The 20,796-nt window shown below is 39.3% G+C and overlaps 1 protein-coding gene and 1 pseudogene across 1 annotated transcript in view; one reads left to right on the forward strand and one right to left on the reverse strand.

The window, feature by feature from the left end:
* Positions 1-20,796, forward strand: part of LOC105487673 (uveal autoantigen with coiled-coil domains and ankyrin repeats) — a 100,257-nt gene that overhangs the window by 5,364 nt on the left and 74,097 nt on the right. The window lies entirely within an intron of this gene.
* Positions 7,062-7,567, reverse strand: LOC112427721 (large ribosomal subunit protein eL21-like; annotated as a pseudogene).

Here is a 20,796-nt window from a genome sequence, read left to right on the forward strand (position 1 = left end):
TGCTGAATTTTATTGTAATACCAAAGCAGAGTGGTTTGGTAGGTCCTTTGGTGCATAATGAGTCCAGGAACTTTAGGTGATGAGTAAAGGATTTTAATTACTTTTTTAATAAGGATGGCATAATGATTATGTATACTTATTGTGCATCATACACATTGTTCAAATTAAAAATGATCAGTTCAGGAAGTAGACTTTGCTCAGCAGTCGCCTTATTTGTTTGGAAAACATTTATGGAACACATAGGCTCAAGAATGGATTAATTAGGTCCTCTTCAAAGAAATGGATAATTCCAAGTTGAAAGCAGAAAGTGTGGAGGATGAACTTGGAGTCCCCTTGTCATGCTAGAGTGTAAAGAGGCTGTGAAAGATTAGGACTCTGGAGCCAACTCAAAGAGGCTCTCAGTTGCCCAAGGATGGGACAGTTTGATCATCAGTAAGAATAACAACTGTAGTGCACTGAAATCCTTAAATGCATGAGTTTGTAATGAGGGCCAAAAAAATAAAAACAACTGTTGACTTTTGGAGGATGCTAGGAAACTGATGCATTCTTGTAAGATCAGGAAAATAAAGGGAAATAATAAAACATTTATTGCGCATTTCCTGTGAGAACTGTATCTCAAGGTAGCCAAATAGCTGATAAGAGTAAGTATCTTGTTCTAGGTATACTTTACTGCCACTAATAGATGAAGAAGGGATGATGTAATTAGTACAGCATGTACTCTGTCCCAGCTAATATATTAAGAAGAGGTGATAGAATTAGTATATCATAACTTTACAGCTCTTAATGAGTTAATGAATCTAGAGTCTAGACATGATTATCAGAGGTTACTAATGTCTCAGTAAGAAAGACAAGCAGGCATAGTATATGTTGTGGTGGGAATATTTATTACCACCTATTAATAGTCTTGCCAAAATAATAACCCTTTAGCTATAACCACGATTTTATAGACAGTACAGGGAACAAAGGAAGATAGGGACATAGCAAAATTATGATTGTGGAAATCTGTAAAAAAATGAAATGGTTTCTTAAAAATTATAAATTGTAAGAAAAGGAAAAAGAAGAGATACCTATAGATTACAAGAGATTTAAGAGATTAAAATACATATTAGCCAATTGCAGTGATGGACTTTATTTAGATCCTGGTTAACTACTTGTAAAAAGTAAAAGTTTATTAAACAATTGAGGAAATGTAATCATCACATGGATACTTGATGATATCGAATTATTTAAAACATTTAAATGTGACAGTGGTAGTAATGTGGCTGTGTTTATAAAGAGTCTTTATCCTTCTTTATTTTATTTTTTGGAGATGGAGTCTCACTCTGTTGCCCCAACTGGAGTGCAGTGGCGTGATCTCTGCTTACAGCAAGCTCCGCCTCCCGGGTTCAAGTGATTCTCCTGACTCAGCCTTCTGAGTAGTTGGGATTACAGCTGCCCGCCACCACACCTGGCTATTTTTGTATTTTTGGTAGAGACGGGGTTTTGCCGTGTTGGCCAGGCTCTGGTCTTGAACTCATGACCTCAGGTGATCCACCTGCCTTGGCCTCCCAAAGTGATGGGATTACAGGCATGAGCCACCTTGCCTGGCTGAGTCTTTATCTTTCAAAGAAATACTTTGGAGTCTGGGATTTGCTTCAAAATAATCTTTGGGTGGGTGGGGATCGTATGTTGGGGGTATAGTTGCAATAGGATTGGTCTTGAGTTAGTAACTGCGTTTGGGACTAGGTACAGTGGCTCACACTTGTAATCCCAACACTTTGGGAGGCTGAGGTGGGCAGATCACTTGAGGTTAGGAGTTCGAGACCAGCCTAGCCAACATGGTAAAACCCTGTCTCTACTAAAAATACAAAAATTAGCTGGGCATGGTCGCTTGTAGTCCCAGCTACTTGGGAGGCTAAGGCAGGAGAATTGCTTGAACCTGGGAAGCGGAGGCTGCAGTGAGCTGAGATCATGCCACTGTACTCCAACCTGGGCAACAGAGTGGGACTCCATCTCAAAAAAAAAAAAAAAAATTGCAGCTGGGTGGTTCATGATGTTTATTCACTTTTGTGATACTGTTGTATTTAGCGTATGTCCTAAAAATTTCTGTACCATAATTAGAAAGAGCTAGTCACAGCCTTCAAGAATTTTAAGAGCTAGATAGAAAAAATAAATGTATATGGCATGTTAAAAGTCATAATAGAAGTCAGTATAAATTGCTGTGGGAACACAGATGTGTAGAGTGAGCCCATAAAAAGGTTGGAAGGTAGAGTCTGAACTTGGGCCAGAAAGACAAGTTCAGTGGCTTTCCAGGCAAAAGAACAGCAAATGCAGTGGTATGGAGCTGTGAAATTATACAGCTCTCTGAGGGAGCATCAGATTTGGAAACTAATTCTGGTTTTATGGTAGAGGATGGCACAGATGAGGGATAGAAAAATCTTCAAATAAGAATTCTAGTGAAAATAGGGAGTAAGAGGGCCTGCAGCTTGGGGATTGTGGTAAAGGAAGGTTTTCATTCATTCTTTTTTTTTTTTTTTTTTTTTTTTTTTTGAGAATAAGTCTCCCTCTTGTCGCTGAGGCTGAAGTGCAGTGGCGCAGTCTCGGCCCACTACAACCTCTGCCTCTTGGGTTCAAGTGATTCTCCTGCCTCAGCCTCCAGAGTAGCTGGGATTATAGATGTCTGTCACCACGCCTGGCTAATTTTTGTGTTTTTAGTAGAAATGGGGTTTCACCATGTTGGCCAGGCTGGTCTCGAACTCCTGACCTCAAGCGATCCACCTGCCTCGGCCTCCCTAATAATTACAGGCGTGAGCCACTGCGCCTGGCCTCGTTCATTTTTTTTTTAACCTTGAATTAAAATGTTAAATTACTTGACAAGTTTAAATCACTGTTTAGAGAGAACTGACTAGTCATGAAAGTTTCATCTTCAGAAATTATCCCGTTAGTGAGTTTGTAAGTTCATCCTTCTGCTTCTCCCTTCCTCTCTAGAGTTAAGTAATAGCCAGCAAAATTTTGATTTTATCAGCCCATCTAGATCCAAGAATAATAGATTTGAACGTTATAACTTATGTATTGTGTTTCATCGCTATCATGTGGAAACTTTTACTGTCCTGTTACAGTTTTGCAAATGTTTGTCCTGCCACCTAAAGGATACAGCAAATTATTGAAATTTCCACCCATACACGCTTATTTTTGGAAAGGAAGTCAGATTGATTTCTGTGGGGAATTTGCCTAAAAATGGATGGTTGAAATGCGCTTCCTGAAATTATAAATGGAACAATAGGATATAATACTCTTTGCCTTATTTTCCTTAATCATAATACAATTAAAAGCTTTATATAGCTTTTATATAGTTAGAAAAGATAATGTCTCTTCTGGGCTTAAAAATATAGCCCCAAAACACAAGAATAAATTGGATTGTTTGTAGTCACAAAAACAGTTTTGTCTGTTGGCTTTGTTTTATTGTCAGAAATCCTAAATATTGTTGACATTGACATACTTTGAAATGATACAGTCTCCAAGGTGATAGGCAGAAGATGAACTGATGTAGTTGAGTGACCAGAGGTTCTGGCAAAGGATCGATGAGTTGTATTTTTATACAGACGCTCTTTGACTTATTATAGGGTTATGTCTTGGTAAAGCCAGTGTAGTTGAAAATATTGTAAGTTGAAATGCATTTAAGACACCTAAACTACCTAACATCATAGCTTAACCTAACCTTCTTTAAACATGCTCAGAACACTTACGTTAGCCTCTAATTGGACAAAATCATCGAACGCAAAGCCTATTTTATAAGAAAGTATTGACTCTCTCATGAATTCAATGCCGAATACTCTATTGAAAGTGAAAACACAGAATAGTTGTACGGGTACTCAAAGTATGTACAGTTTCTGCTGAATGCATGTAGGTTTTGTACTGTTGTAAAGTCAAAAAAATCCTAAGTCTAACCATTATAAGTTGGGGGCTCTCTGTAATTGAATGGGACCTAGCCAGGTACCCTTGAGAGAGCGCAGGTGAATGTCTCAACCAGTTAGGATAAATGACTGTCCCACAAAAGTTATACATGTTCATTGTAGAAACCAAATATAGGCTGGGCGTGGTCGCCCATGACTGTAATCCCAGCACTTTGGGAGGTGGGCGGATCACTTGAGATCAGGAGTTTGAAACCAGCCTGGGCAACATGGTGAAACCCTATCTCCACTAAAAATACAAAAATTAGCGGAGCATGGTGGCGCGTGCCTGTAATCCCACCTACCTGGGAGGCTGAGGCAGGAGAATTGCTTGAACCTGGGAGGCAGAGGTTGCAATGAGCTGAGATCGAGCCATTGCACTCTGCATTCCAGCCTAGGTGACAGAGTGAGACTCCATCCCACCCCCTCCCCGAAAAAAAAGAAAACCAAATATAGTTGATGATAAGAATAGAACAAATCACCCATAATGTCATTCACTGTGCCATAAACCACTGATGCTGTTTTTAAAAATTCTGTAGAGGCTCATGCCTGTAATCCTAGCACTTACCGAGGCCAAGGTGGGAGGATCACTTGAACCTGAGACCAGCCTGGGCAACATAGTAAGACCCTGTCTCTACCCCCTCCACAAAAAAAAAATATAGGCATAGTGATGCACACCTGCAGTCGCAGCTGCTTAGGAGGCTGAGGCAGGGGGATCACTTGAGCCTAGAAGGTTGAGGCTATGGTGAGGTGCAGTTGTGCCACTGTAGCACCTACCTACTCCAGCCTGGGTAACAGAGCTACACCCTCTCTCAAGATAAATAAATAGATAAATATACCATGCTCTCTCTCTGTTATTCACTCTGTTTATTTATCTTGATTCTATAGCAATAATGTATGTCTACTTTTTTTTTTTTTTTTTCAGATGGGAGTCTCAGTCTGCCGCCCAGGCTGGAGTGCAGTGCCACAATCATGGCTCCCTGTGGTCTTGACCTCCCTGGGCTCAGGTGATCCTCCCACCTCAGCCTCCTGGCTAGCTGGGACTATAAGCACATACTACCATGCCTGGCTAATTTTTGTATTTTTTGTAGACACAGATTTTGCCCTGTTCCCTGGGCTGGTCTTGAACTCCTGGGCTCAAGCAATCTGGCCACGTTGGTCTCCAAAGGGCTAAGATTACAGGTGTGAGCCATCATGCCCAGCTGATATATGTATAATTTTTTGATTTATATTTTATTCTAATAAACTTTGTACTTAAAAATTATAAGTAATTTGAAATTATTTGAGCACATACAAATGTCCCAATTAGGAGTACTCAGTAAATGCTAGTGAGTTACTTAGAAAGAAACTGCTTATGAGAAATCCATGTGCCGATAGCCAAGATTTATTGAATGTGTATTTCCCGGGCATTGGTCCAAGTGGTAGTAACTTGGTCCTTACCGCAACCCTAAGAAGTAGGTACTATTGCCATCATTTCAGATGCAAGTTAAATAATTTACCTGCCCAAGACACTATAGCTAATAAGTGAAGAGTTAGGTAGCCTGGCTTTGGAACCCATGTCCTTACCATTGTGAACTGATGTTTCAAATTTAATGCTATGGGATTTACACCTTAAGCCATATATACAAAAATATTGGAGAAGGGGTGATTAGGGAGAAAGGAGGCATTTTATGGGAGATTCCAAAACCAATTTGTGTTCCCTCTAGAGATATGTGAAATTGTTGCATTCCTTATATCCTTCCAATAATAGATGCTGTTATTTAAAACATGTTTTTAAACCTGATAGAAAAAAATAGTTTGGCTTAATCCATGTTTTTGATTTCCAGGGAGTGTGAACATATTTCTGTGCTTATCGGCTGCGTTCATTTCTTGTTTTAGGAATTGTTTGTTCATTTTCTTTGACCATTTTTTTCTGCTGATGCCTTGTTCATGTTGAGCTGTAAGAGCTTTATACATCCTTATTTTTGCTACTTGGCCAGCCGTCGCTTTAGAGGAATGTCTGTCTCGCTTTAGCTGTGCTTCTGTCACCTTCCCTTATATTTCAAACAGTTTTTGTTTTATGTATTTAATTTTGTGATAATTGATACATTAAGGTTCTTGGCTATTTTATATTCATTGTAGAGTATAACTTGTAGTATAAAAGCTTCTAGTTCCATTATAACTTTTGTTTCAAATTCGACATTGTTAGATATTAATACTGTCACACTGCCCCTTCTGTCATTTTGCTTTGTATGCATGCATACTTACCCAGTATATTATACTATCATCCTTAGTTTTATTTGGAGGGGTGTGTGTGTGTGTGTGTGTGTGTGTGTGTGTATTTGTGTGCGTGTGTATCTGCAACTGTGTACACTTTTGAGGAGATGACATGTTTTTAATATTGACCATATTTATATATTGTCAAGGTTTTACATTACCTCTGTAGTAAGGTTTTTCCTTGCAGATGCACAAATCATTTTTTTAAAAAATCTCATTGATTCTTGGGTAATTTTCTTCTTACCAGATTGTGACATTTTCTCTTTATTAGAGAGAGACATATATACCATGCTTTCTAAACTTTTAAAAAAGAGTGTTTAACTTTTCTTCCAACATACTGTTATTTCATATGATTTTCTCATTAGCAGGGTGCCTACTTTGTGCAGATGTTGAGGTACTTTGAAAATGAGTCCCAGTGGGGAGGGCCTTATGGGTGTGGTTGTAGTAAAGCCATGATCTTTCCAGCCGTGTACAAGAATAGCCCACAAATACTTGCTGATTTACATGTGAGAGGTTTTTTGTTTTTTTTTTTTGTTTTTTTTTTTTGATGGCGTTTCCCTCTCCTTGCCCCAGGCTTGAATGCAATGGCACGATCTTGGCTCACCGCGACCTCTGCCTCCCGGGTTCAAGCGATTCTCCTGCCTTAGCCTCCCGAGTAGTTGGGATTACAGCATGCACCACCACACCCCGCTAATTTTGTATTTTTAGTAGAGAAGGGGTTTCTCCATGTTGGTCAGGCTGGTCTTGAACTCCTGACCTCAGGTGATCCGCCCACCTTGGCCTCCCAAAGTGTTGGAATTACAGGTGTGATTCACTGCGCCTGGCCACATGAGAGGTTTTTATTTTTTTATTTTTTTTTTTCAGCCCAGAGGTCTTTTATTTATTTTTTAACACCTATTATGCTATGAATTCATAGGGAATAGGTTCCAGCAGCTCAGGCTCCTTCCCATTGGTTCTCACAAAGTGTACTTCTCTGGGTGGAGCAGGCTGGCGCTTCAGTTGAACCCAGGTACCTTTCTCTTTGGCTTCTTTCTTTTTCTGATCATTTTCCTTCACGCGTTTCAGGAAGCTGTCTCAGCTCTTAGAGTGCTTAATGTGCTCAATACGCACATTAATTCTCTTGGCAAGAATCTTGCCCTTAACTTGTTTGTTTACAACAATACCAACAGCATGCTGGTAACGTTGTAGACTCTCCCAGTTTTGCCATGGTAACACTTGTGGGGCATTCCTTTTTGAACAGTACCCATTCCCTTGATGTCTATGATATCACCTTTCTTATAGATTTGCATATATGTGGCCAAAGGAACAACTCCATGTTTTCTTAAAGGCCTAGAGAACATATATTGGGTGCCTCTCCTCTTTCCCTTTGTGTTCGTCATTTTGGCGAATTACTGGAAGATGGCAGTTCCGGCTGAAAAGTTTTTAAATGATAAATCCTTTTTAAATGATTCATCTCTTTCTTGTGACTTTTTTTTTTTAATTAACATTTTATATTTTAAAAAAAGCACTTTATGAAATATAAATAGTATTCATGGCCATGTATAAGTAGGTAAATGAGGAAAATGAAGTGTTTCTCAGTCTTAGAAAAGGCAAATTGTGGGCCAGAGAACGTCCATTCGTAGCTCTTGAAACCATACCTGGAGCAGCATGAAGGTGCAGGGTAGCACATTGATGCTACAGGGTCAGACTCTGCAGCCTGCACATCTTGGGTGTGAGCCTTGCCACTCCTGGTAACCAGCTTTGTGACCTTAGGCAAGTTAATTAAATGTTTGTTTCTTCATTTGGAAAACAGGATTAATCACTATACTCATTTCATAGAGTAGTTGTGAGCATTAAATGATACAAGGCATATTCAGGGCTTGCGTATTAATACAGTGCTTCTTATATAGGTAACTCAGTACATGTTTATATTGCTAACTGAAAAATCTCACCAGAGGTCATGCCATTGTTGTCCTTTATAACCAGATTGACACAGCAATCTTCCTAATCTTTTCCTTTCCAATTAATATAAACTCTCATAGGCTTTTATATAGCCTAAATCATCAAAAGTCCATCTGTTTTAGCCCTTTTCTTGAGTGAGATAAGTGGTATCTCTATAATTTTTCAATTATGAAAAAATTTATTGAGCACCTGAGCTAAGCGCTGCGGGGTAAGAAGATGAGGAAGTTAAGAAGAGGCTCATAGTTTTGTGGGGGAGCTCTATCAGCAGACAATAGAAGATAATAAGTGTTGTGATAGAGAAGTGTACAAAGTACTGATCTAGTCTGGGCAGAAGAGTGGGGAGCCATTGAGGGTTTTTTGGTAGAATAAGCTGCTGCTGCTGGTGTCTTTTAAAAATTGAGATGAGATTGACAAAACATAAAATCACTCGTATTAAAGTGAACGATTCAGTGGCATTTAATACATTCACAATGTTGTATAACCACCATCTCTACGTACTTCCAGAACATTTTCATCACTCCAGAAGAAAATTCTGTACCCATTAAGCAACTGCTTTCCACCTACTCTTCTCTAGCTCCTGGCAGACACTAATCTGCAGGGTGACCTTTTTTTTTTTTTTTGAGACAGGGTCTTGCCCTGTCACTCAGACTAGAGTGCAGTGGCACAGCCTTGGCTCACTGCAGCAAGTGAGTAGCTGGGACTGCAGGCATGCGCCACCATGGCTGACTAATTTTGTTTATTTTTTTGTAGAGACAAGGGTCTCACTGTGTTCCCCAGGCTTGAGGGCTCAAGCAATCCTCCCACCTCAGCCTCTTGAAGTGTTAGGATTATAGGAGTGAGCCACCGCACCTGGCCAGGGTGAGCTTCTTGAGATTTGAAAGAAGTGGGTAGGAGTGATCTAGGAAAGGTTAAAATTTCTTTCAGAGGGAACAACAAGAGCAAAGGCATAGAGAAAAGGAAATATCACAGAGCTGGGTGAGGGGGAAATTGGATACTAGAAAAATAGCAAGGGAGGATCCTAGAACAATAGCAAGGAGACTGGGTGGGAAATAGGAAGTAGAGGAGATTTGGGGGTAGATCTTGGAATGGCTTTAAAAATGGCCATTTTCAAGAGTTGTTGGAACTTTTTCCTGTGGTTCCAGAAGTGGGAAATTCCAAAATCAAACGTGTTTTTGATGGATTACTGTGGTAGCTCAGTTCAGGATGGATTTGAGTGGGGTCTAGCCTGGAGACAGGTGCATCAGTTATGAAGTTGCTGAAATAGTATAGGCAAGAATTAGTGAGGGCCTGCATCATTACAATGCTGGAAGGGATGGAGAGGAGGGCCCAAGTTGGAGAAACGTAGGCCACCTGAAACCCTGAAGAAGTTGTGACTTACCAAAGTCACACAGTCAACAGACACGTGGTCAGAAACCCTGCCTGCTAGCCCTTTGTGATTTCCAAGTGTCCTGCGTTTGATGCACTGTGCAGTCCCTGATTGAATGGTAATTATGCTGTAAGAGGGAGAGAGAGAGCACTGTCTACATCTTCCTGTATGTTAGCAATTTAGTGGGTTTTTTTCTGAAGTGCACATATTTATATTCAGTTCAGGTGAATAGCTCAATGTTCTGATGTTTGAAAAATAACCTTGAAAGTTTAACTTACTGTGCTAATAATCTTTATAAGCACAGTTTTTTAGCAGATAGCTAATTTGTTTTCTCCAACTTTTTGTTATGAAAAAATTGAACCATACATAACATTTGAAAGAATAGCACAGTGAACTAGGATCCACCTGCACTCTACTTAGATCCGAAAGTTAACAATTTGGTGCATTCTCTCTATCTATATATGTATAGTAAAAGCATAATAAATGCACACTCATATCTTTCACTGAACCATTTGGAAGTAAGTTGTAGAATGACATTTTACCATTAAATACTATAGCAGGTATCTACAATATAACAGGGATATTTGAAACTAACTTTTAAAGGTGAGGAAACTTAAGGGTAATATGACTTGTGAAGATGAAGCAGAGCTGGAAGAAATAAATGTTTTTTTTTTTTTTTTTTACAAACTTCATTAATATTAATGTATTATCTTGATTTTTCTGTCACATCGATGAAATACTGGTGCTATTAATAATTGGAATATTCTTTTAAATATCTAACTTATAAACACTTAAATATCAGTACATTTATTTAGAAAGGAAATTGTATGCAGGACAGTGTATGAAATGGTAACCTAGTGTTCCTCTGAGCTACAGAGAGTATTTGTATGATGAGTATCTCTAGGGAATGAACAGGGAAAGGGAAGGGTAGCGGCAGGTGGGAAGAGAATGTTGGTGTCCAGGCATGTGACTGCAGGCTGTATGCAAGGACCTGCACTCTATTTGTCCTGTCATTAGGGTGAGCCAAGGACCGGAGCTTTGGAGCCGGCTTCTGTTGGGCTTTTATTCCTTTTTAATTTCTAACTTCATGCCCCAGGCTTCACTGCTGCATCTGTCCCTGCTGCAGACTGATGCAGAACGATCTGGAACTGTAGGAGGAACTGCCAGAAGACTGTGTCACCCACGTTTGTCCTTGTGCCAGGAGGAGGGTTACGTGCATAGTGGTGTATAGACTACACTTAGAGAGATGCTCAATTTCTGGATTCTGCTGCTAAGTAAATACTTTCGTGTTTGTGGGCTGAATTTTTTTGACTTTTCTTTACAGCTAAGAATTGAAATTTGGTGAAGTTCTTAATTAAATAGTAAACCATTTAAATTGCCTGCATTTTCTTCTGTCACTCTTGAGGACCATTATCCAGCCGCCTTGCCCACTGCCCCACCTTGGGTCCAGTGTCAGCCTAGCTTGGTGTAGGTGTATACATACGGTAGTATGCCAGGCACTAGGTTGCATAAAAAATGTAAACAAAAAATTCGGCATATATTCGTGAATATTTGAGAATTTATATGAATTAGAGAATTCATTTTGTCTAAACTGAATCACCTAGACTTGTATTTAAGAATATATTATTTCATTCAGATTTTTAAGATAAAATTAGTGTTTCTCTGGGACATAAATTATTCTATTTTATTTTTTTCTGTATAAATAAAAAGAAATTTGATGCAATTTAAAAAATGTCTTCTTTGATTTTAGTGTCAATACTATTTAAGTAGAGATATTCAATGGACAGAAAGATCAAGGATGAGAGGATGTCAGAAAATTTTGGTTTAAGTCCAGGCATTGCTACTGAAAAACTCTGGTCAAAGAACTTTATCTCAGTAAGTTTCCATTATTTCTCTTGTAAGATGGGGCTAATACCACTTGCTTTTCTACGCTACCAGAGATTTTAGTGAAATATTTCGAAAGCTTTAGAACAGTATAAATGGAAATGTACCCCATCTTGAGAAAAAGTAGCCAGGTGTAGTCGTGCACACTTATAGTCCCCGCTACTTGGGAGGCTGAGGCAGGAGGATCCCTTGAGTTTAGGAGGTTGAGGCTGAAGCGAACCATGGTCATGACAGTGTACTCCAGCCTGGGCAATAGAGCAAGACCTTGTCTCCCGAAAATAACCCCTAAAAGGGAGACTGAGGCAGGGGAATTGCTTGAACCCGGGAGGCAGGGGTTGTAGTGAGCTGAGATCACACCACTGCACTACAGCCTGGCAACAGAGCAAGACTCAGTCTCAAATAAATAAATAAATAAATAAATAAATAAATAAAACAAAAAACAAAACCCCCCCCCAAAACAAACACCATTCGTTTTTGCACAAAGTAGTTTTGAGTTAAATACCTGAATACAGCAGAAGTGAGATGGAACAGTGTTTGTAAAGGTGACAAAATACATTTTTAAAAACATTATACTTTAAGTTCTGGGATACATGTGCAGAACGTGCAGGTTTGTTACGTAGGTATACATGTGCTATGGTAGTTTGCCGCACACATCAACCCATCATCTACATTAAGTGTTTCTCCTAATGCTATCCCCTTGCCCCCCACCCCCTGATAGGCCCCAGTGTGTGATGTTCCCCTCCCTGTACCCATATGTTCTTATTGTTCAACTCCTACTTATGAGTGAGAACATGGGAGTTTGGTTTTCTGTTCTTGTGTTAATTTGCTGAGATTGATGGTTTCTAGCTTCATCCATGTCCCTGTGAAGGACATGAACTCATTCTTTTTTATGGCTGCATGGTATCCCATGGTGAATATGTGCCACATTTTCTTTATCCAGCCTAAAATTGACGGGCATTTGTGTTGGTTCCAAGTCTTTGCTATTGTGAACAGTGCTGCAGTAAACATACGTGTGCATGTGTCTTTATAGTAGAATGATTTATAATCCTTTGGGTATATACCCAGTAATGGGATTGCTGGGTCAAATGGTGTTTGTAGTTCTAGATCCTTGAGGAATCCCCACACTGTCTTCCGCAATGGTTGAACTAATTTACACTCCCACCAACAGTGTAAAAGCATTCCTATTTCTCCACATCCTCTCCAGCATCTCTTTCCTGACTTTTTAATGATTGCCATTCTAACTGGCATGAGATGGTATCTCATTGTGGTTTTGATATGCATTTCTCTAATGACCAGTGATGATGAGCTTTTTTTTCATGTTTGTTGGCTGCATAAATGTTATCTTTTGAGAAGTGTCTATTCATATCCTTCGCCCACTTTTTGATAGGTTTGTTTGTTTTTTTCTTATAAATTTGTTTAAGTTCTTTGTAGATTCTGGATATTAGCCCTTAGCCCTTTGTCAGATGGATAGATTGCAAAAATTTTCTCCCATTCTGTAGGTTGCCTGTTCACTCTGATGATAGTTTCTTTTGCCGTATAGAAGCTCTTTAGTTTAATTAGATCCCATTTGTCAATTTTGGCTTTTGTTGCCATTGCTTTTGGTGTTTTAGTCATGAAGTCTTTGCCCATGCTTATGTCTTGAATGGTATTGCCTAGATTCTCTTGTAGGGTTTTTATGGCTTTAGGTCTTACATTTAAATCTTTTATCCATCTTGATTTAATTTTTGTATAAGGTATAAGGAAGGGGTCCAGTTTCAGTTTTCTGCATATGGTTAGCCATTTTTCCTAACACCATTTATTAAATAGGGAATACTTTCCCCATCACCTGTTTTTGTCAGGTTTGTCGAAGATCAGATGGTTGTAGATGTGTGGTGTTATTTCTTAGGCCTCTGTTCTGTTCCATTGGTCTATGTATCTGTTTTGGTACGAGTACCGTGCTGTTTTGGTTACTGTAGGTTGAAGTCAGGTAGCATGATGCCTCCAGCTTTGTTCTTTTTGCTTAGGATTCTCTTGGGAATACAGGCTCTTTTTTGGTTCCATATGAAATTTAAAGTAGTTTTTTCTAATTCTATGAAGAAAGTCAATGGTAGCTTGATGGGACTAGCATTGAATCTATAAATTACTTTGGACAGTATGGCCATTTTCACAATATTGATTCTTCCTATCCACGAGCATGGAATGTTTTTCCATTTGTTTGTGTCCTCTCTCTCTCTTTTTTTTTCTTTTTTCTTTTTTGAGACAGAGTCTTGCTGCCCAGGCTGGAGTGCAGTGGCACGATCTCGGCTCATTGCAGGCTCCGCCTCCCAGGTTCATGCCACTCTCCTGTAGCTGGGACTACAGGCGCCTACCACCACAACTGGCTAATTTTTTGTATTTTTTTTTTTTAGTAGAGAAGGGGTTTCACTGTGTTAGCCAGGATGGTCTTGATCTCCTGACCTCATGATCCGCCTGCCTCGGTGTCCCAAAGTGCTGGGATTACAGGTGTGAGCCACTGCGCCTGGCTTGTTTCTGTCCTCTCTTATTTCCTTCAGCAGTGGTTTGTAGTTCTCCTTGAAGAGGTCCTTCACATCTCTTGTAAGTTGTATTCCTAGGTCAAAATACATGTTTTTTCCCCAGTAAATTTTTATTATAGAGTAGAGCAATGAATGAGAACCCCAGACTGAGTGTTTTGTAAGCTATGGAAAACATTACACTTGTGTATTTGATGAGGAGTTGGAGCTATGGTTAGTATTCTCTGTATGACTGTTATGAAGTTCTCATTCCATGGTATCACTCATAGCTATCAAAGTGTTCTTTCTGCTTGTTAATACCAGTAGGGAGAATCCTGACTAATTTTGCTGAGAACAAGTCTTGGGAATTCTGTTGAGGACATTGTATCTACTTGTATATTTGCCATTATATAAGTTGTAATTACTTTGAAACTAAAAATTTCAGCAAAATTCAATCTAGTATTTGTTAAGACTGTTTTTTGGGCCGGGCGCGGTGGCTCACGCCTGTAATCCCAGCACTTTGGGAGGCCGAGGTGGGCGGATCACGAGGTCAGGAGATCGAGACCATCCTGGCTAACACGGTGAAACCCCGCCTCTACTAAAAATACAAAAAATTAGCCGGGCGTGGTGGTGCGCGGCCTGTAGTCCCAGCTACTCGGAGGCTGAGGCAGGAGAATGACGTGAACCCGGGAGGCGGAGCTTGCAGTGAGCCGAGATCGCGCCACTGCACTCCAGCCTGGGTGACAAAGCGAGACTCCGTCTCAAAAAAAAAAAAGACTGTTTTTTGGTCTTAACACTGCCTGCCCCCATTTTCTTCTGTCACCCCTGAGGACCATTATCCAGCCCCCTTGCAGACTGTCTTACCTTTGATCCAATGTCAGCCTTGCTTGATATAGGTAGCTTTTATTCTATTAATAGCTGAATTCAGAAATAGTTCTCTTCTCTGGCTAGGGAGGTGAAGTTTCTGAAGGCTAACAAATTTATAGTCTATTATCTTACACCTTTACTCAACAGATTTTTATGTGTCATCAGGTATATGTGAGGTACTTTTTTCTCTCCCTCCTTCCTTCTGTTAGATTTGTGTCTTAGGGATGGGGACTGTCTTATACCAAAGGCAGTCAGCTGAATCCCTGTATGTTAAGAGACCCAACAGCCTAAGGTTTGTATCCTTAGTCCTAGTTTTTCTTAATGAACCTTGGGTGGAATAGTCTGTTTATGACCTAATTTTTCATTTCTCCTGTTTACCTTTTCTAATCTTTTTACTTAGAATGAAACTGGAGTTTTGTAGTGTGGAAATTGCCACTGGTTCAGAGTCTTTTGCGTTTGGCTTTCCCAGGCGTTACGATTTGGCACTAACTTTTATTTTCACTTTCATACTGTATTCTTCCCTAGATGTTCAGCCTCTTACTGGGACTAGAAATTGGCCCCCCTCAAAATGACAATTTCGTTAAAACATATCCTTTTTATTTTAAACTAGGAAAGGAAAATCTTCAACACCCTTTTTGATTTAACTAACTTTGAAATTTGCATACTTGTATTTCCTTTCCAATTAGGAAAATAGCTTTGCATGTTAGATTTTTAGAATTTTGGGACTGGAAGGGACCTTAAAGTTTTCTAGTCCGGTGGCTAGATGTCCTTTGAGCTTTTTGACTACAACGCGCAGTGAAAAATACACATCCAGAGATGTGGTAAGCAAAATTTTAAAAATGGCCTTAATTTCCCACCTGAATCCCCAGGACTTTGAATATGATAAGGAAATGTGCCCATGATTATGTTATGTTACATGGCAGATGACATCTTGCAGATGTAATTAAGTTACTAATCACTTGACTTTAGTTAAAAAGGAGACCTAGGTGTGCCTATTCTAATTACATGAGCCCTTTTAAAAACAAAGTTTTCTCCGGCTCAAAGCAGAACTGTAGGTCACAGCAATTTGAAAGATGGGAAGGACTTTTCCTGTTGCTGGCTTGAAGATGGACAGGGCCATGTGAGAAGAAATGTGAGCGGTCTAGAGCTAAGAGAGGCTTGTGGCTAACAACCCATCAGAAACTGGGACCTTAGTCCTTTGGCTTCAGGGAACTGAATTCTGCCAACAACCAAAGGAGCCTGGAAGCAGTCTTTTTCCAGACAAGAGCCCAGCCTGGCTGGCACGTTCATTTTGGCCTTGAGAGATCAGACCCCAAGCAGAGAACCTAGTCAACTCCACCTGAACTTCTGACCTACAGAACTGTAAAATTTTAAATAAATGTTGTTTTTAAGCCTCTAAGTTGGCAGTGGTTTGTTATATGGCAATAGAAAATTGATATGCAAGGCATTTGGCAACCATGTGAATACTATGGAAGAAATGGAAATCTCATGAGTGAAAAAAACAAAATAAAAATTATAGGTACAACCTGATAATAGTCATATGAAACATTCACATGGGAAAAGACCGGCAGGGGATATACAAAGATCATAGTTATGGAGGTATGGTAGAATTATGAAATGTTTTTTATTTTTCATTTTTTGGTTATGATATTCCTTTTTATAATTAAAATATATTAATGCAACTTATAATAAACATTTATATAAAACGAAGAACTTAATTTTATTTGGGAATTTATTACTGGGAACATGCAAATTCATGTACCCGAAAAGACTCTTGCTGTCAAGTGTTAGATGTCAAAAACTTGTGTGTTTTCCGTAATTTTGTGTAATTACTAAATATGTCAGTAAGATAATCTTTTTTTTTTTTTTTTTTTTTTTTTTTTTTGAGACGGAGTCTCGCTCTGTTACCCAGGCTGGAGTGCAGTGGTGCGATCTTTGCTCACTGCAAGCTCCGCCTCCCGGGTTCAGGCCATTCTCCTGCCTCAGCCTCCCGAGTAGCTGGGACTACAGGCGCCAGTCACCACGCCCCGCTAATTTTTTGTATTTTTAGTAGAGACGGGGTTTCACCGTGTTAGCCAGGATGGTCTCCATCTCCTGACCTCGTGATCCGCCGGCCTCGGCCTCCCAAAGTGCTGGGATTACAGGCATGAGCCACCGCACCCGTCTGATAATTGGTATTTAAAAACCTGTAGGTAATAAACTAAAAATCCTACATTCCTTGACACTCACCAATTGACTAGTTTGCTGAGGAAATAGCTTTTGAAAATAGATTATGTGTGGAGGTAGTAGAAGTGGTAGTTGGAAAGATGGATTTCAAGTTGCTTATCTTTAAAATGAAGATGTGAAAGGATTTGTGCATATTATTACTTATAGCCATGTTAAGTAATTTAGCCTTAATGAAAGAACTGTATTGCAGGGAGTCCTGTAAGTTAGGCTTTATTAATCAGAACTTTTTTTGTATGCACATTGGGAAAATAGAACAGCAAGTTTTCTAATTGCTCGTATCTAATTACATTCCTGCTGTTGAACTGTTTTGACATCCTGGAAAAGGGTGAGTCACAAAAGAGGAAGGAACTACACTTATGATCCATTGTAAATGCTTTCGGGTGTGGTGGTGTGTTTGTGTGTATCCTAGGACAAATTATCTCATTTAATGCATGGAGGCTATCAGGTAGGGTTTTGTTGTTGGTTCTAACCTGTAAGGTGGAATTTCTTGTGGTTGCTTCTAACTGCTAGTATTGAAGATACTCCTGAAAGAGGACCAAAAGTAGTGAAGGAATACTTTTGCATTGTGAGGATGAAACCCTATTCTGTAGTCATTTTTGCGTGAACTGACTTATTAAAACTAACGTTCTAATCACATACTGTTGCTTTTCATTGTTCATGGGTAATAACATTGGTTCAGTTAAATAGCAGTAATTAGAAAAAAATGACTAAAATAACATTTTCATTGAAATTGTGAATACACATGCTTAAATTAGAAACTACTTTTAAACACAAAGCCAATTTTATAAAGGACAGAGTTTTGGAAACTTCCCAGAATGCTCCTCTTTTCCACCTTCATAGTTTCAAAACTTTGGCAAGTATCTTAATTGTATGCTTGGGACACAGAGACAGTGAAGAGTAAGATGTGAGTGCTGAGGCTTAGCACAGGACAGACCTCGGGCAGCCTCCTGTGTTATTTGCCTGCTGTTAAGTGCAGTTCCTGCTGGACTGGACATGAAATGAGAACAGCAGGCTCTTGCCTCACATTTTGGCTTATTGCCTGGCCTTGACAGTGAGTCCCTCCTTACATATTTTGCACCGTAGGCACTTTACTGCCCTCTTCCTACTCTCAGCCCAGGCCCCCCCCCGCCCCTTTTTTTTGTTTTTGAGCCTGCCGCCCAGGCTGGAGTGCAGTGGCGTGATCTTTGCTCACTGCAACCTCTGCCTCCCAGGTTCAAGCGATTCTCCTGCCTCAGCCTCCTGAGTAGCTGAGACTACAAGCGCCCACCACCACGTCCGGCTAATTTTTGTATTTCTGGTAGAAATTATTGACCAGGTTGTCTCTAACTCCTGACCTTGTGATCTGCCCATCTGGGCCTCCTAAAGTGCTGGGATTACAGACGTGAGCCACCACGCCCGGCCAGCCTAGCTCATTTGTGTATTACTGCGTTAGCAAGTTACCCCATTTTATTTTCTCTAAGGGAGAAACTTATTTTTGCCCTAAAACTCCATAACGAAGGGCTTTTTTTTTTTTTTTTTTTTTTGAGACGGGGTCTTGCTTTGTCACCCAGGCTGGAGTGCAGTGGCAGGAAACTGGCTCACTGTAGCCTTGACCTCCTGGGCTCAAATAATCCTCCTGCCTCAGTTTCCCGTGTAGCTGCGACCACAGGTGCATACCACCATGCCCAGCTAATTTTTTGATTGATCGATTGAATTTTTTTTTTTTTAAATAGAGACAAGGCCTCATTTTGTTGCCCAGGCTGGTCTCAAATTCCTGGGCTCAAGTGATCCTCCCACCTTGGCCTCCCGAAGTTCTGGGATTACAGGCATGAGCCACTGTACCTAGCTCAAAAGAAAGTTTTTAAATTGGTTCTTGTGTATATGACTTTACTTGGCCAGTGCTATCACAGATTTGCACATGAATGTTAGAGAATATTTAGTTTATAATATTTACAAATTACAAGATTACAACATACAATATTATAAGATTCACAGTATTATGTATTTAAAGTAGTTTAATTTATATATAGAGTTTCAGGAACATAAGTATTGTGGAAACAATTTAGATTAACAAATATTTCTTGGTTGCTTTTTACTGTAGGTTTTCCAATTTCTTTTTACTTAGAAAAGTTCCCTAAGGTGTATTTTGATTTGTTGTACTTATTAAAAAATTAATACTTTCTACTGCTGTTGTTTTTTACAGCAGTTTTCTGTGCTGTGTTTTACATCTGTTGTTGATGATAAGAATGAGAAGTGGAATTGGGAGGCAAATTGCCGGTGTCATGCATGAACTGGGAAAAGAAGGGTTGGAGATGAGATAGAGTTGTAAGACAGAATTTTATATTTGGCAATTGGAGAGAAACAACTTTGTTTATTGCAATCTGGGGCTTATATATACACACATCAAATTCTAGAGCCGGTAGTATTAATTTAATTTAACATCTGACACCATTATCTTCTTTTATATTGACTTCAAGAGTATGGTAATGTTTTTTATTAAATTATATGAATTGGGAGTGACCTAGGAATTGTCAACAAAACTTTGAATTTTTAATATGTCAGCTATTGAAAGTTTGGTATATATCATACATACCTGTAAATAAGGTTTGCACTTTAGAATCATTTTTAACAGCCTTTGAAAGCAATTATATTCTTGCCAATATAAAGCCAGTTTGTAAGGCCAAGTTGTCTTTCCCTTAATTTATCCCTTTATTTATCCCTTTATAACAGTGGTTCTCAACTAGGGGTGATTTTGTTCCTTAAGAGACATTTGGCAATGCCTGGAGATATTTTTGGTGGTTAAGTTTGAGGAGTATTGCTAGTATCTAGTGGGGAGATGCCATGGATCTTGCTGAACATCCTACAATGTGCAGGACACCCTCTTCACAATAAAGAATCACCTGGCCCAAAATGTCAATAGTGCCAAGACTGAGAAACCCTGCCTTATAGGATTTATAAGTATAAAGTATAGTTTTTATCCTTTGTGCATTTCATTTTCTCCCATCTTAGATGAACCACTATTTTGAAATAGTTTTCTTAAGATATGGTAGATTGATTACACATTGGTCCCAATTCTCTACCCTTGCCTGGATCCATAGTCTTTGCAGTGTGACTTTGTTTCCCTACCTCTTGAATGTGGGTTGAATTTGTGACTTGCTTTGAATGTGTTAGAATGTGTTAGAAGTGATGTTGAACCTACGTCTCAAAAAGTCTTTCATGTTTCTGTTCTTTCTTGGGAACAAGCCCGTGCTGAGCCATCTAACCTCCAACCTGTTTACTAGTTGAGTTGGAGACACAAGCATAAACCAGCTGAGATTGCTATACCTGGCCCAGCCCAGCAGAACTGCTCCGTTGACCTGCAGAGTCATGAGCAATAATAAATGGTAGCTGTTTCAAATCACTGTTTTGGTTCTGCAGCAATAGACATAGTAATACTTTTTTTTTTGGATGAATGTTTCTGCTTTTTCCTCTAATCAATAATAATTCCAGATAGAGGGAATAGCATGTTAAAAGACCCCGAGATGAGATTTTATTGTCTTCATGTTTTAAAACCATGGTTTAAAGCCATTAAAATTAAAGTAAGCAAGAGGGAGAAAGTGGAAGGAGATTATTGTCAGTGATCTCTTAGGGGTCTGGATCATGTATGGGTAAAGATTTTGGATTGTGTCTGAATGCCAAACTAAAGAATCCAGGCCAGGTGTGTTTTGTTTTGTTTTAAAAGAACTTCCTACAATTTGGGTTTGATTACTTACTAGTTATTAGGTTTAGGTTAAACATTTATGGCAAGGATGCTGACTACTGGAGGGTTTTAAAACAAAGGAGTAACATGATCTGACATGGTCTAAAAGAATATTCTGAC

Source organism: Macaca nemestrina, chromosome 7, assembly GCF_043159975.1.
Source record: "Macaca nemestrina isolate mMacNem1 chromosome 7, mMacNem.hap1, whole genome shotgun sequence".
NCBI lineage: Eukaryota > Metazoa > Chordata > Mammalia > Primates > Cercopithecidae > Macaca > Macaca nemestrina.